Below are 15,090 nucleotides of genomic sequence, written 5' to 3' on the forward strand. Positions count from 1 at the left end.
ATGTTCTGGCCTGTTACCTCATCACAACATCCGTGAAGCCCCTCCACACGGCTTCTGTCTTCAGGCCTCACGTGTAATGAACACTATTGCCCACATTCAAGAAGCTTTATCCCGTTCACTTTTACAGATGGATTTGCAGCAGCCTTGTGAAGTAAGTCAGGGAGGGGTTTTACCCAGTTTACAGATAAGAAGACTGAGAAAGAAAAATCAAACAACTTTCCCAGAGTTACTTAGCTTTAAGTGGCAGGACTGGGCTCAAATATGGTCTTCTGATTTTATACCTATTTGTAGGGCTTTTTCAATGACTCTAGGTTAGGAGCCAACTCTTCAGCATACTGTATAGATTGTAGCAACATTCCTGGCCTCTAGTGTTTCAACTAAACACTAGAGGCCAGTAGTACCCTATTCAACCTGTGTCAACCACAAATATCTGTAAATATCCCCTGGGTGAGGACAGCCATGGCATTAACAGAGTGAATTCTGCTGAGAAAATTTTGTTTTATTTGGAGGCAACTTCAGACCAGAGACTTCTTTTGGGCATGTAGGCCATCTAGAAAATGAACGTTTGTTGCTTGATAAGACATGTATTCAGTATCTTGCCCATGTAATTGTAACCCCTCTGTACAGTATTTTCACAATAAAAAAATAAAAATTTTTAAAAAATTAAAAAAAAAAGAAAATGAACATTTGTTCTAAATCACCACCTGTTATTCAGGATGCATTAAGATTCCTTCAATTGTCTCTAAAATGTTTTACTTTGTTTCCCTAAGGTAAGAGCCTATCTAGATTATAGGATTTCACTTGGCTGTTATTTAATCTTAATCAGAGAATCTGTGTTCCACAGGCCAACTCTATCCTACCACCTGTTTTTTTAAAATGATTTTTTAAAAATTGAGATTACATAATTACATAAATTTCACAAACTTCACAGTATTGTGGGATAGTGATACTTAGTTAAAGTCACAAACACATTTTAATCTTCACAAAGCAAATTGTCAACATCATGGTCTATAAAGTTTGTGAAGTCTATGAGCTTTGACAATACAACTATTTCTTCCACATCAGGTGATATGTACATTTCTTTGGCTTAGTGTTAGCAGTTCCCTTTTTCCCTCTCATTCCCTCCCTCCCATCACTGCCCTTGAGTTGCTTAATTCATTTTCATCAGTGTTCAGTGCAGCTGATGGGCCCCTCTGTTGTATACACACACATACCATACACACACACTCTCACACACACCATATATGAGGTCAAGAACATGGAGTCATTTAGAAATTACACGACAAATTAAGTAGATGTCCTTTGTTTCTTGAGTCCTGTTTACTTTGTCATATCTCCTTGCATTTTGGATTTAACATCCACATATCTGGGAGACCATGTCTCTCTGCTCTTGGCTTACCTCACTCAGAAGGATTTGTTCTAGTTCCATCTATTTCACTGCAAATGCCATTCTTTTGTCCTTTCTAATGGCTGCATAATATTCCATTGCATATAGGGACTACAATTTTTAGATCCATTCATCTGTAGTGGGCCATTTGGGTTGTTTCCATATCTTGGCTATTGTGATCAGTGCAGCAGTGAACATGTAGGTGCATGATGTTGTTTGTAATTTATCTCTTTCACTGTTCTTCATGTTATTATGGAATTATTGACTTTTGGATGAGACATGTTGTCTTGTTTTCTTATATTACTTATGTTCCTATTTTGGGATTTATGCATTTAAACCATGTCATAGATTTCAATTTCTGCATTTTTCCCTAGTAAATATTCTTAAGCATTTAGGCATTAGTGGCTGGGTTCAGGTTCTATTTTTCAACACTAGACTGAGTATATGGCTTAGTAGCCAAGCAATTGCCCACTACTCAGGGAATTGGGTTTGATCCCAAGCACTGTCTAAATCAAGGTCATCCAACTGGAGTCACTTAAAGAGAGTCAGTTGTCTGATTGTGGGGTGCTTTCATTTTAGAAGCTTCCTTTCTTTGTATATGGTGGGTTCTCTTGTGTGCAATCTTTATAATTTGTGGGCAGTTACAGATCTCTATTGTCTCCATATCCTCACTGATTTGTGTCCCCAGTGGCAAGAAGTATCTAAGCCTTGGAGTGATGCCCAGGTGCCTCAGAGAATATAGGAAGCAAACAGAACAGAGTTCTGTACTGACTGGGTTTTTAAATGGAGGACCCTATTTGTTCTGCCTGCTGGTTTTAATGTTCTTAGACTTTGTTTAGCAGTCTACCTCCCTTTGCAGAGAAGGAGACTGGAAGTTTTTGATTCAAGGGTATCTGGATTGGGCCCTCAGTTCTAAATGTCAGGAAATAACCACTTGGATGCAAATTCCCAGGGACAGGTCTGGGTGTTCTTAGGCTTTGCTTTGAGTGTGGGGAGGAGGCCATATGGATTTTTTGAATCCCTTGATTCATAGGGTTTGGGTTCAAGGTCCTACTCACCCAACAGCCAGTGTATGAAGCTAGGACACAGTCCTGGAGGTACAGGCACAGTGTTTTGTTCCTGTCCTAACATCAGGCAGTGGGACTTGTTGGCTATGGAGGATGATCACCACAGCTCCCTAACTTGGTAGTGCAGTTCTTCACAGGTTGAAATTCTCAGCAGACTATGCCAGAAACTCCCTTTTTCCTTGACCATCTGTGTTGGCCATCTACCCAGACTCTGTGGCAGGGTGTCCCAATATACCCAGAGCTATTAGTATTCATTGTTTTCAGGCTCCTTTAGTATTTCAGTCTCAAATCAAGAGGTCCTTTCTCAAGATGGTACCTTGTTTTTACTCTCTGAGATAAGGGGAACAACAGAATGTCTTATTTCACCAAAGCTAGACTTGTACACTGGAGTAGTCAGTTTTCACAAATCCCGCACTGGGTTTAAGGTTTGCAGGTGCTATGGGCTTGTATCTAGTATTAGCAGTCTATCACTAAGGTCATTTGCTTTACCCTGTGATAGCCTCTTCCTTCCTTTCTCTCCTGGAAAGTTGGTGATGGGCTTGGAACTGTTTGACATTTTTCTCTGTGCTTTTCTGCCATTCTCCTACCTCTTGTGATTCTTGATCTATGTAGTTTATATTTCTTGAACACAAATATTGGCATAGGAATTACCTTATTTTCTTAGTACCTAATTTTTGAGTATTGTTAAAATCAACATAATATAGACTAGAATCACTTTTTCTTATAAAGCAAGGAAGTAATAAAGTATTTGAAATGTATACATAGGTTTTTTTTTGCTAGATCTGGGACTTGAACTCAGGGCCTAGGCATGGTCCCTGAGTTTCTTTTTGCTCAAGGCTAGCACTCTACCACTTGTGGCACAGTGCCACTTCCAGCCTTTTCTGTTTGTGTGGTACTGAGGACTAGAACCGAGAGCTTCATGCATGCTAGTCAAGCACTCTGCCACTAAGCCACATTCCCATCCCTGTACCTGGTTTTGATTGACTCTTTAGGGACAACTCATTGGTTGCTCTTGAGTAAGCATTTTTACCTTGCAAGAATTAATGTGTTTTCTGAAATGAGCTCTTCTCTCTTCAGCACGTTACATATTTTTGTATAGGATGAGCAAAAAATCGATACACTAGTCTTCTACTCATTCTTATGTTCTTTTACAGCTTTCTGTCCAGAATCAGGAATTTGAGACAAATGAAGATGGAATCCCCAAAGTGGATCAGTTTCATTTGGTATGTGACTTTCTTAATTTTTTTTTTGTCGGTTGTGGGGCCTGAACTCTGGGCCTGGGCACTGTCCCTCAGCTCTTCAGCTCAAGGCTAGCGCTCTACCACTTGAGCCACAGCACCATTTATGGCCTTGTCTGCTTATGTGGTGTTGAGGAACTGAACCCAGGGCCTCATGCATGCTAGGCAGGCACTCTACCCATGAGCTACCTTCCCAGCCCCGGTATGTGACTTTTTATTTGGTGGTTTGAAGTATGTTTAACTATTAAGCATTAAGCTAGAAATGTCCTCTAATTTGGTAAGAATCTACAATATAATTTAAAGTAAGAGAGTTTTGGAGAAATTTCAAGTTTTGTACTTATGCTACTGCCTAATAATTAATCTAACATTATTGGGTTGTTTGTCACAGAAAGTTATATAAATTATCTAAATAATAATTTAGAAAATAAATTCTTTGCAGTATGTTCCATGATCTTATTATACTGAAATTTGTTTTTTAATAAGTACCTCATTATACCTTTTCTTTAATTGTTTTTTTTTTTTGGGGTCCGGTCATGGGACCTGAACTCTGGGCCTAGGCGCTGTCCCTCAGCTCTTCAGCTCAAGGCTAGCGCTCTACCACTTGAGCCATAGCGCCACTTCCGGCTTTTTTTCTTTTTGCTTATATGGTGCTGAGGAATCGAACCCAGGGTCTCTGGTATGCAAGGCATGCGCTCTTCTACTGAGCCACCTTCCCAGCCCTATACCTTTTCTTTAAATGCATCTGTGTCAGTTAGATTGCTTACTGATTCATGTATGTATTCTAACAACATATTGAGAACCTATTGAACTAGGTGCTAGAAATACAGGATTGTAACACTGAAAGTGAAATTAATAATTTAGATATGTGATCAAGTAAACAAAAGGAGCATGAAAAGCTACTTTCAAGGAAGCGAATTTTTAGATCTTTGTGGAAAGTGGGTATCCATTATGATTAGATGCTAAAAAATTAAGTGATAACATAATTATCCAGCTCTAGAATTTCCTATGATATTTTAAGAGTTTGGATTACAGTGAAAGAATACATGTAATTTTGTTTATGATCATAGTCTCTTAGTTTATCTGACCACAGAAAGATTTTTTCCTATAACTACTAAAATCCCATGAATTATGTTTTTTATTAATGTTTTTTAATTGTGAAAATACCGTACAGAAGGATTACAATTACATGAGCAAGGTAATGAGTACACTTCTTAGCAAGCATTGTTGCCTCCTCCTTTGTTTCCCCTTCCCATCCCTTTCCATCTACCCCCTTAAGCCCCCCCCCCCAACATCCCCCTCTCACCAAAGTTGTAAAGTTCGTTTTTCGACATAACGTTTTGTACCTCTCATTGTTGTAATGGGTACACCTGTATCCCTATTTAAACAATTTGTTTTTTCTCTTCCCCTCCACAAATTATACCAACATCAAATACAGTGAAAACAGGGGTTATCCATTAGGGAGGGACATACAAAGCAACAAAGAAATCATCTTATATGTTAGAAACAATAGCAAGAAAGGAAAACATTTTGAGTCCTTGTTTTGGGGTTCATTTCACGTAACTTCAACTTATCTGACCATTTCTGCTTGTCTCAAACATATACTAGTTATTGCAAATAAGGGAAACCATGGGACCTATGTTTCTTTAGACCTGGCTTACTTCACTTAATTATAATTTGTTCCAAGTCTTTCCATTTCCTAACAAATGGGGAAATGTCATTCTTTCTGATGGAGGTATGGAATTACATTTTTATATATACACCACATTTTCTTGATGCATTCATCTACTGAGGGGCATTTGGGTTGGTTCCATATCTTACCTATAGTGAATAATGCTGCAATAAACATAGTTGTGCTGGTAGCTTTAGTATAGCTTTGTTTGTGATCGTTTGGGTAAATGCCCAAAAGTGGGATTGCTGGGTCATAGGGGAGCTCTGTGTTGTCTTTTGAGGAACCCCCATAGGGCTTTCCAAAGTGGTTGAACAAGTTTACACTCCCACCAACTCCCAAAAGGGTTCCCTTTTGGCCACATCCCCTCCAGCATCTGTTATTAGATTTCCTGATTATAGCCATTCTAACTGGGGTGAGGTAGAATCTGAATGTTGTTTTGATTTGCATTTCTTTTAAGGCTTGAGAAATTGAGAATTTCTTTGTATCTATTAGCCATTCTTATTTCCTTTTCAGAGAAGTCTCTCTTGAAGTCTTTAGCCCCTAAGCTCTCTTTTTTCAAGGCTAGAGCTTTACTACTTGAACCACAGCTGCGCTTTGAGGTATTTGGAGTTAAATACAGACCATGCACTTGCTGTGCTTAATAGGTTAACCATTCTACTGCTTGAGCTCCTCCTTCCTCCCTCCTGTATGCTGACACTATTGGAGAAAGGACTTGTGTGTGTGCTGTTTCTCTTTGAGCATCAATCCTCCCAGGACTCCATCCTCTGAATAGCTCAAACTACAGGCAAGAGCCACAAACAAGTGGCTCTGACACATTCTTGTACTAACTCCTGTCAAACATCAGTACCCATGGCAGAAATGAAGAATACTAACTCAGAACATATATGATCAACTTTTGAGAATATCAGTTTAATAAGATTGGTGAGAAGCAACAGAAACCATATTAGAAATCATTTCCAATGTGAAAAATAAGCCTGTGTATTTGTTGGCGGTAGGAGCAGAGGCACCCATGTCTCCAGGCATGTGCAGGCTGAATGGCATGTGTTCCAGGTGAGCACCACGGCAATGTCTTTTCAACCTTTCCATTTGAGCTGCAGGAAGAAAGGGAACTCAGGACTGAATTGCACAGGATAACACCTGACAAGTCACAATCCCTTCTTTCTGAAAGTCTATCCCCTTTAGACACCTCTCCCTCTCCTCTCCTCTCTTCCAATCTCCCCAACTCCCCTTCACCCAGGTAACCATAAGTCAGAGGGGATGAGCTAAAAGGACCTCCTTGAAGCATAGATAGAACACAGAGCACAGATCAGTGGCCACCTTCTTGTTTCCAGGCTGTCAGGAAGAAGCTCTTTCTTTCGGATGATGCACTTTTGGCAGGCCGCAGCAGCAGCACAGGCTCTGAAAGCAACTGGCGCCTTTAGCCCTTCAGTTGCTCATTTGTTGGGGATGTTGTGGGTTGACCCAATGGGACTGAGGTTTCCAAGGTTTTAGCAGGTGCAGGACCTGGGGTAGCTCGCTGCTTTCCTCCTCCCCCCCCCCCCACCGCCCCGACCCCCGGGCCCTTTAAGCTGGGTTGAGATGCTTTTGGACATGGGGCAGCAGAGCTGATCTTCCTCTTCCTCTTTCTGACCCATACCTAGGTGTTGTATAATACAGGGGGAAGAGAGTTGGGCCTGCTGCCCACCTGCCTCTCCTGCTCAGGGGCCGGGCTGATCATTTCACTAGGTTGGTCCATGGTGAGTGTAGTTGCTGCTGCTGCTGCTGTTACTGCTGCTGGAGCCCAGGCAGCCTTGCTGCCCTTACTCTTCCCCTCTGTGTTGGTGATGCGGGATCTCCAGAAGAGGCAGGGGAGGCACACAGACCTCCTGGCTTTCCTGCCACCACCCTCCTGCTGCTGTTTAGCAGGTAGGCCTGCAGCCCGGTGGCGCACAGGAGCACTGGCTTGCTTCAGGTGCAGAGCTTGGCAGGTCCTGCGTGCAGGTGAGGGGCAAGGCGGAGGCGCAGGAAGTGCATGCCTCCCCAGGCTGGTCAGGTGTTGGCCCTGGTCTTGCTGCTGCTTTAGAATTTGGTAGGTGGCCATGCAGCCAGACAGGACTGCCCCAACCTGGTCTGGGTCAAAGCCCAGGTAAGAGGCCATGATATGCAGTATGGCCAGATCTGGCTAGGCCAGGACACTCTGGCTGGGGGTGGTGAGGGTACCTTAGTTCCCCTGGAACCACGGGTGGCACATCACTTGCCATACAGCCGGCCTCTCTTTAGGGTTGGCTGTCAGATAGGCCAAGATGCTTCAGAGTTCAGGGGAAAAGCATTTTGGTATTGCAAACCTGCCTGCTAAGACCTGTTTTTTGAATATAACCCATGAACTGTCGTATAGGGCACGTCGCCCATGACCATATAATAGAACAGGACCCCCAGGCTCCAGACATCCACCTTCCGACCCTGGTATCTCTGCTGCTTGACCATCTCAGGAGCCCAATAAGCTGGAGTCCTGCACTCCTGGGCCAGCTCCTGTTGGGGACAGAACTACACACTGAGACCGAAGTCACACAATTTGGCCATACCCTTGTTGTCCAGCAGGATGTTTTCTGCCTTGAGATCTCGGTGAGTAATGCCACGGTTGTGGCAATATTTGACAGCCCTCAAGATCTGCCGAAACAGAAACCTCACCTCCTCCTCCTCCCAGCCTCACCACCCTTTGCACATAATCCACATAGTACCCTCGACTTACTCCATCACCAAGTTCAACCGCTGCTCTACCTCGTAGAGTTTGATGATGTTAGGGTGCTCCAAAGACTTTAAAATCTCCAGTTCTGTAGCAAAGGAGGGACATTCCCTCGTATCTATGGTTTTCACAGCCATGAGGGAGTGGGTGGACAGGTGCTTGGCCAGCTGGATAGAGGCAAAGCCCCCTCACCGATCGTCCCCAGCAGCCAGTAGTGAGCCCTGAGGAGCTCCTCCTCTGAAGAACTGGCCTCAAAGCCCCGCCAGGACCTCACCTCTCTACACTGGCTAGTCATCCTACACTGACTAGCACCCTAGCGATGCTCTAGGGAGAAAATAAGTGAGCTAATAAAGCAAAACCAAATACAATCAGATCTAAGTAAAGTAGATGAATAAGGATAATACACAGTAAATGTAACTATATAATCAATGAATAATAAAATAACAAATAATAAAATAACAAACTAACAATGAAACTATGTAATGTAAATATAGAATGAATAAATGACTATTAATTAGATGAGTAAAATGCTAAAATGCTATCTAGTTAAGAACAAAGTAAAAGAAAAATAGAGAAGGAAAAAAGAAAATGTGAAAGAAAGAAAAAGAGAATGTAAGAAAGAGGAAGAAGAAAAAAAGGAAGTTAGAGGATAAAGGAAAGAACAATGAAGAAAAAAGAAACAGTAAGAAAAGAAAAAAGGCAAAAGAAAGAACCAAAGTCTCAGAAGTCAAAGCCAAATCGCAATCCAAATCCAGAAACCCGATAATCAAAGCCAAATCAATCAACCAAACCGACAAACCCAACAAATCACCATACAACCAAACACCTGAACTCCACCCTCCCAACTACCTACAGTACTCCACCAGTTACCACCCAATATATATATATATATATACACACACACATATATAGACATATAGACATATATATACATATATACATATACACACAAATGCACACACACATATATATGTATATATATATATATATATATATAGAGAGAGAGAGAGAGAGAGAGAGAGAGAGAGAGCCACGGTTATTGTGACCTCACAATGGTGTCTGTGATGTCAGAGCTGCCAAGGGCTTGGACCATCTGGGTGTTGCCCCTTGTGCTCATCTCAGTTCCTGGCCTTCAGCACGCTTCTTAGATGAGCATGCCTGGACTGGCCTTGCACTCAGGGCCTGGGCACTGTCCTTTAGCTTTGTGTGTGTGTGTGTGGGTGTGTTTGGTTGGTCATAGGCCTGAACTCTTGGGCGCTGTCCCTCAGCTCTTCAGCTCAAGGATAGCAAGTCTACCACTTGAGCCACAGCGCTTCTTCCGGCTTTTTCTGCTTATGTGGTGCTGAGGAATCAAACCCAGGGCCTCATGCATGTGAGACAAGCCTCTACCACTGAGCCACCTTCCCAGCCCCTGTCCCTTAGCTTTTTTATTTTCATTTTCATTTATTTTTTATATTTGCTAGCCCTGGGCCTTGAACTCAGGGCCTGGACACTGTCCTTGAGCTTCTTTTGGCTCATTAGCACTCTACCACTTGAGCCATAGACCCACTTCCAGCTTTTTCTATTTATGTGTTACTGAAGAATTGAACTCAGACAAGCACTCTACCACTAAGCCACATTCCCAGCTCCTGTCCCTTAGCTTTGATACTCAAAGTTGGTGCTCTACCAGCCAAGCCATCACCCCAATTCTATCTTCTTGGTGGTTCATGGGAGGTAATAGTCTCAGGGATTTTCCAGTCCATGTTGCCCTTGCATTAGCATCGTCATATGCCAGCCTCCTGCTTAGATAGGATTACAGGCCTTACAGTAGCCATATGCTTGCAAGACACATAAGTTATATTAAACATAAACAGAACATAAGTTATGTATAAAATAACTTATGTGTCGTTAAATAGAAGTACAGCTAAGTCTTCTTAGGTGGTTATGTAGATTGATATTTAATATTTCTACTGATGGCAGTCTAGTCAGAGTGCCAATATCTAGAATCTTAGAGTGCTCATATCTATAATCCTAGTTACTTGTGGAGTTGGAAGTGGGAAGATTGCAGTTGGAAGCCAGCCTGGGCAAAGCAGTCCACGAGAGTCCCTGACAAGGGAGCAGGTTGGCATCATGGTGCATGCCTCTCGTCCCAGCCAAGGTGGCAAGTGAAAAACAAGATGAAGGTTCAGGCTCCTGCCTGCAACAGAAGCAAATCCCTTCCTCAAAAATTACCAGCACAACACTGTTCAAAAAGGAATGTACTCAATACCTAACTTATGAATTGTACCCCCTCTGTACATCACCTTTACAATAAAATTTAAATAAAAAAAAGAACAAAAGATTACCAGCACCGCTATGGCTGGAGGCATGACTCACTGTTTACAAGGTCAGATTAAGGTCAAACACTTCATGAAAACTCAAACCTATTTTTCAATATGCTTGCTGTTTCTGCTTTAATATTGGCATTATCTTTAGGTAGAATGATCACATGAGGGCTACTCTGAACACAGTATTTTTTCATTCTGTTGGATGGATGTCAAATACGTGTCTGATATGATATTTAGAATATATAAGCAGATTCATTGTGAACTGTGATCTAGCTAGCTAAAGCAAAGATGCCCTTCAGGATTTCCTAGAAGATTACCATTAATTTTCTCATCAAATACAAGGGAAGCCAGAGAGATGTAGGTCAATCTATTCAGCCTTGAACATATGATCAAACCCCAAATCTTGTCCACAGTAGCTGTTTCAGCATCTGGATCCCTCAGAGGTGACACAAAGACTGCAGAATTTATTTTTACCTAAAGATCTGCCCTGAAAAAGTGGGTTTTTCATGGTGAAGTTCAACTTTCTTACAGGTATTTTTTAGAGGTATGAAGGAAGAACTCTAGGAAAGGTACAGTTATGGATGTTTATACAAAGTAGGCCTCTTTTCATTTTCTACATAATAGAAGCAACTCATACAACCCAAATCCCTAAACAGCAGTGCATTAAGACGCATTGCATGCAGTTGGCAGCTTATGGCTTCATTCAAAAGGATGAAACCCAGGGCCTTAAGTGTGAGAGACAAACCTTGAGCCAGATCCTGCCCTAAAATGCTTTTTCATACTGGATTCCACATTCCCTGTGAGGAAGGCAGGGCAAGAAGCTGGCACTGCCTTTAAGATGAGCACATTGAGTGCAAAGACACATCAATGCAGCCTTCTGTGGTGGTTCTCTGTCTCTTCAAGTCACACATAGCCAAGGGATCTCAGAATGTCAGTTAACTGAAAAGAACTGCCTCCTGCTAATCATATGAAGTCCACCTGTGGCTACCTGAAAAGCTGCTTTCATGTTGAGATAATTTCCACTGAGATTATGGTGCAGTGTATGGACTGAGAGAGGAGAAAGTACAGGGAGAAGAAGGGCTCTGGTGAGAGAGTGCAGCTCAGTCTTTGTGGGTGCTGGTAGTCTTTAGCTCTCCTAGGTGGAGCAGGGTCCTTAGGTAGAGAGAACAGACTCTAGGAATGGGGCTTGGCATAGGAGTGTGTTAATCCTGTGTGGGTTCTGACTGGCTACAGCTCCCCTATCTTCAGTAGGGCCCTTAACTTAAATAGATGCTAGAGTTGAGTTTAGGGGATATAGTTTGTTGTGTTGAGGTGTATGCCAGTCCTTGACCTTGGTCTCAGGGCCTATCAGCTGTCTTTGAGCCTTTGTCCTTGATTAACACTCTGTGAGCCACAGGTTCACTCCCAGCTTTTGGGTAGGTAATTGGAGATGAGTCTTATGTCTGTCTGCCTGGGTTTGAACTGTGATTCTCAGATCTCAGCCTCCTGAGTAGCTCAGATTTTATGCTTGAGCCACTGGCACTGGGCTCCTGTGGTGAATTTGCAAAGTTAGTTGTTAGCTCTCCCTGTGTCCCTTCATCCTGCTTGAGAAGGCAGTGCACTGTGAGTGGTTGTTCCTTCTCAGCTATTAAGAAGCCTTTGCTGCAGTGTTTCATTTACATAAGACATAATGCTTTGATCTCTTTGTTCAACTTTCCCCTTGATCCACTCATACTTGATCCACTCATTCGTTTATTCATTTATTCAAACATATCCACAAACCCACAAATACAACACACACACACACACACACACACAGAGTGACAAGGGAGAGAGAGCATCCTCTCTTGTTTTCACTCATTTCAAGTGCGGAGATAATATAATAATTACTTTGGAGTAATCTTCGAGTTATATTCTTAAAAAACTAAAAAAAAAAAAATTCCAGTAATCTTAACCTGTAATAACCAGCAGGGCCCCGTGTCCTGGCCTGCTGGAGGGGCGGGGCATTGAGAGGCTGATGTCACAGCCCATGGGACATGCCACAGAAGAGCCACGCTGTGACGCCAAAGGGGTGGGGCATGCCATGGAGTGGGGGCAGGGCGTGCTGCTGGGGGGGGTGAGGCGTTGATCCCCACATGCTGGGCTGCCTATTGGGATTGGACCGGGGCAGCTTGGGGGAGGAGCCTGAAGGGCGGTTTGAAATCATTGGTTGGGGAGGGACACAGCCTATCTGGGAATACATAGGCTGCATGTTCCGAGGCCTGGTGGAGAGTAGGGGAAAAACCAGTCTTGAGTGGAGGGAGGGGGAGAGGAGGAGGAGAAAGACCAGGAGTCCTGAGGGCAGGCCTGAGGAGGCAGGGCAAGCCTTGAGAGGCCATTTGGGACCTCCCTCTAGAGAGGCCTGTGGAGAAGCGCCTACTGGAGCAGAGCAGAAAGGCCTGTAGAGAGTGGAGAGGCCTGCAGAGGAGGAGGAAGGGAAGGAACAGCCTTCCCCTTTGGAACTTTGGAGCTTTATAGCTTTGGAGGTATGAGGTTTGTGAACAGTGCTGCAGTGAACATGGAGGTGCATGTGTCCTTGTATCCTGGTTCCTGTTGCTCAGGGTAGATGCCTAGGAGTGGTATGGCTGGGTCATAGGGGAGGTCTATATTTAGCTTTCTGAGGACCCTCCTGTCTGCTTTCCAAAGTGGTTGTATTTGTACCTTTCCCACCAGTGGTGCCATAAGGTTCCTCTTTCTCCGCATCCCCTCCAGCATTTGTTGTTGGGTGAATTTAGGATGCAGACCATTCTGATTGGGGTAAGGTGGTTATCTCAGGGTTGTTTTAATTTGCATTTCCTTTACAGCCAGGAATGGTGAACATTTCCTCATGTGTTTCTTTGCTATTTTAATCTCTTCTTCTGAGAAGTCTTTATTTAGTTCCTTTCCCTTTAGTAATTGGTTTGTTAGGTTTGGGAGGGATTAGTTTCTTGAGTTCCTGTATATAATGGATATTAGGCCTTTGATATATTGATGGTAAATATTTTTTCCCAATTGGTTGGCTGTCTTTGTAGTTTGGTTACTATGTCTTTAGCTGTGCAGAAACTTTTTATTTTAAGCTAATCCCATTTGTGGAGTCTCTCTCCAATTTGTTGTGACCCTGGGACTCTGCCTGTGCCTATCTGTTCAAGTGTCTCTCCTACTATGTCCTGCAGTAGTTTCAAAGTTTCAGGTTTAGTGTTAGGGTCCTTAATCCATTTTGAGTTGATGTTGGTGCATGGTGACAGGTTGAGGTCGACTTTTAGTTTTCTGCATGTGGCTGCCCAGTTTTCCCAGCACCAGTAGTTGAAGAGGCTATGTTTCTTTCTATGTATGTCTTTGGCTCCTTTGTCAAATATCAGCTGGCTATAGGTCTGTGATTTTATTATAGGATTCTAATCTCTTCCATTGGTCTTTGGATCTGTTTTTGTGTCAATACCAAGCTGTCTTTGTTATTATGGCTTTACAGTGGGTAGAGCTTGAAATCTGGCATCATGATCCCTCCTGTGTTGTTGGGTTTTTTTTTTGCCTAGAATTGCTTTGGCTATTCTAGGTCTTTTATTGTTCTATATGAATTTTTGGATTGCTTTCTCTATTTAGGTAATGAATGTCATTGGGATTTTGATGGAAATTGCATTGAATTTGTATATCATTTTTTGGCAGTATGGCCATTTTCACTATATTGATTCTGCCTGTCCAAGAACATGGAAGGTCTTTCCATTTCCTGGTATCTTCTTTCTTTCTTTAGGCTTTTTATTGTTTTCACTAAAAAATAAATCTTTGGTTAGGCTAATTCTTAGATTTTTTTTTTTGAGGTTACTGTGCATGGGTTGTTACCCTGATTTCCTTTTCTGCTTGTACATCGTCAGTGTACAAAAAGGCAACTCATTTTTGTGGGTTAATTTTGTATCCTGCTCCTTTGCCAAAGTGGTTTATATAAGTACTATGAGTTTGGGAGTGGAGTTTTTGGGATCATTGAGGTATAATATCATGTCGTCTGTAAATAGGGATAGTTTAATTTCTTCCTTCCCTATGCAGATCCCTTTAATGTCTTTTTCTTGCCTTATTGCTCTGGCTAAGGATTCCAGAACTGTATTGAAGAGGAGTGGAGGGAGTGGGCATCTTTGCCTTGTTCCTGTTTTTAGGAGAATTGGTTGTAGTTTTCCCTGTTAAGTATAATTTTGGCTATTGGTCTGTCTTATATGGCTTTTATTGTTTTAAGGAATGTTCCTTCTATTCCTATTTTCTCCAGAGCTTTTAACATGAATGGTTGTTGTATTTTATCAAAAGCCTTTTCCACATCAATGGAGATAATCATGTGGTTCTTGACCTTGGATGTGTTGATGTGATGGAGTACATTATTTGATTTACATATGTTAAACCATCCCTGCATGTCTGGGATGAAGCCTACTTGATCATAATGTATGATTTTTTAATTATGTTTCTGGATTCTGTTGGCTAAAATTTTACTGAGGAGCTTCGCATTTGTGTTCATCAAGGAGATTGGTCTGTAGTTCTCTTTTTTTGTTGGGTCTTTGCCTGGTTTGCCTGGGGATGAGTGTGATATTGGCTTCATAGAATGAGTTTGGGATTTCTCCTTCTGCTTATATTACATAGAAGAGCTTGAGGAGTATGGGTATTTGTTCCTCTTTAAAGGTCTCATAGTGAATCCATCTGGTCCTGGGCTTTTCCTTATTGGAAGACTTC

At 42.3% G+C, this 15,090-nt stretch overlaps 1 long non-coding RNA gene across 2 annotated transcripts in view; it reads left to right on the forward strand.

Moving 5' to 3' along the window:
• Positions 1-15,090, forward strand: part of LOC138809509 (uncharacterized) — a 26,976-nt gene continuing 11,886 nt past the window's right edge. Inside the window, exons 1-2 of one of the 2 annotated variants that reach the window (XR_011366880.1) lie at positions 1-151; positions 3,609-3,677. This is a non-coding gene — a long non-coding RNA (uncharacterized lncRNA). Of the gene's footprint in view, positions 152-3,608; positions 3,678-11,362; positions 11,475-15,090 lie in introns of those variants that run through there. The other variant, XR_011366878.1, reaches the window with a different exon arrangement.

The sequence above is a fragment of the Dipodomys merriami genome, unplaced genomic scaffold (genome assembly GCF_024711535.1).
Source record: "Dipodomys merriami isolate MVZ:Mamm:240054 unplaced genomic scaffold, mDipMer1.0.p SCAF_5, whole genome shotgun sequence".
Taxonomy (NCBI): domain Eukaryota; kingdom Metazoa; phylum Chordata; class Mammalia; order Rodentia; family Heteromyidae; genus Dipodomys; species Dipodomys merriami.